Source organism: Mus caroli, unplaced genomic scaffold (assembly GCF_978045245.1).
Source record: "Mus caroli unplaced genomic scaffold, Mus_caroli_1 scaffold_2, whole genome shotgun sequence".
Lineage (NCBI taxonomy): Eukaryota > Metazoa > Chordata > Mammalia > Rodentia > Muridae > Mus > Mus caroli.
Genome location: NW_028227257.1, coordinates 162,246,180 through 162,247,439, shown reverse-complemented (window position 1 = coordinate 162,247,439; position 1,260 = coordinate 162,246,180). Strand labels below are relative to the sequence as shown.

Here is a 1,260-nt window from a genome sequence, read left to right as displayed (position 1 = left end):
CTCCCAATGGAGAAGCTAGAGAAAGTACCCAAGGAGCTAAAGGGACCTGTAACCCTATTGTTGGAACAACATGATGTACTAACCAGAACCCCGGAGCTCTTGTCTCTAGCTGCATATGTATCGAAAGATGGCCTAGTCGGCCATCACTGGAAAGAGAGGCCCATTGGACGTGCAAACTTTATATGCCCCAATATAGGGGAATGCCAGGGCCATAAGAATGGGAATGGGTGGGTAGGGAAGTGGGGGGCGCTATGGGGGACTTTTGGGATAGCATTGGAAATGTAATTGAGGAAAATATGTAATAAAAATATTAAAAAAATAAAAATAAAGATACAGGAAAAAAAAAAAAGCTAAGGCGTCCCTGGGTGGGCTCGAACCACCAACCTTTCGGTTAACAGCCGAACGCGCTAACCGATTGCGCCACAGAGACTTTGGCGCTTCTGGCGGCTCCAGGAAAGGCTCTTATGAAGAATAATAAAGGTTCCTTGACACCCCCACCCCCACCCCCTTTTTTTTCTCCTGCCTGACTCTTATTAGAAACAGAAATGTTACTAAAGGTTCTTAATCCTTTCGAGTTCCCCCTCTACTTCTGAAGCATACTGGAAAATTATGCCTCAAGATGGAGGAGAATTACAGGTCACTGCGTGGATTAAAACACTGTGGCTCTCCCCTCCTCCCAACCCCAGCTTGGAAGGTTCTGCTGCAGTAAGATGACAGTTTCTAATTAATTACCTTTTGTAAGGACTTGTAATGGTCAGCTTGCAGGCTGAGTTTTCCTTTTGTTTGTGTTTTTGCGGTTTTCCCGCTGACCTTACGTTACTTACTAAGGCTCTTCGAGGCTGTCTGATTGTATGCGTGCCTTTTGTTTTTTAGATTCAGGTTTTATTAAAACACGTATTCAAACCCTGTTTGCGTTGCGATTTTATTCAGTGCGATTGTCCCAGTAACATTTCGTTACGACGTGTCCCGCGAGGCTTGCGGCCAATTGCTGAATGGGTCCTCGATTCTCTCTGCTGAGACCTCTTCACCTGCATTTAAGCCTCGCCATTGAACACGCTCCTCGCCGGCTTTTTGAAAAAAAGAAATTACAGAACTAAAAAAAAAGATAGGACTTATGATTAACTGGGCACATTTTAGCTCAGAATCACGGCTTGCAAGCATACTCTGTCCCTGGAAATATTCCGCAGGAAAACCTTTCCCTTTTGTGAAAGTTTACTTGGTGCCTTTTCAATACTGTTCAGAATCGTATTTTTGTTCCCA

The 1,260-nt window shown here is 44.4% G+C and overlaps 1 non-coding gene across 1 annotated transcript; it reads right to left on the bottom strand.

Annotated features, from left to right (window-relative positions):
* Nucleotides 1-356: 356 nt before the first annotated feature.
* Trnan-guu (transfer RNA asparagine (anticodon GUU)) lies at nt 357-430 on the bottom strand. The gene has a single exon. It is a non-coding gene; the product is annotated as a tRNA-Asn (tRNA).
* Nucleotides 431-1,260: the final 830 nt, after the last annotated feature.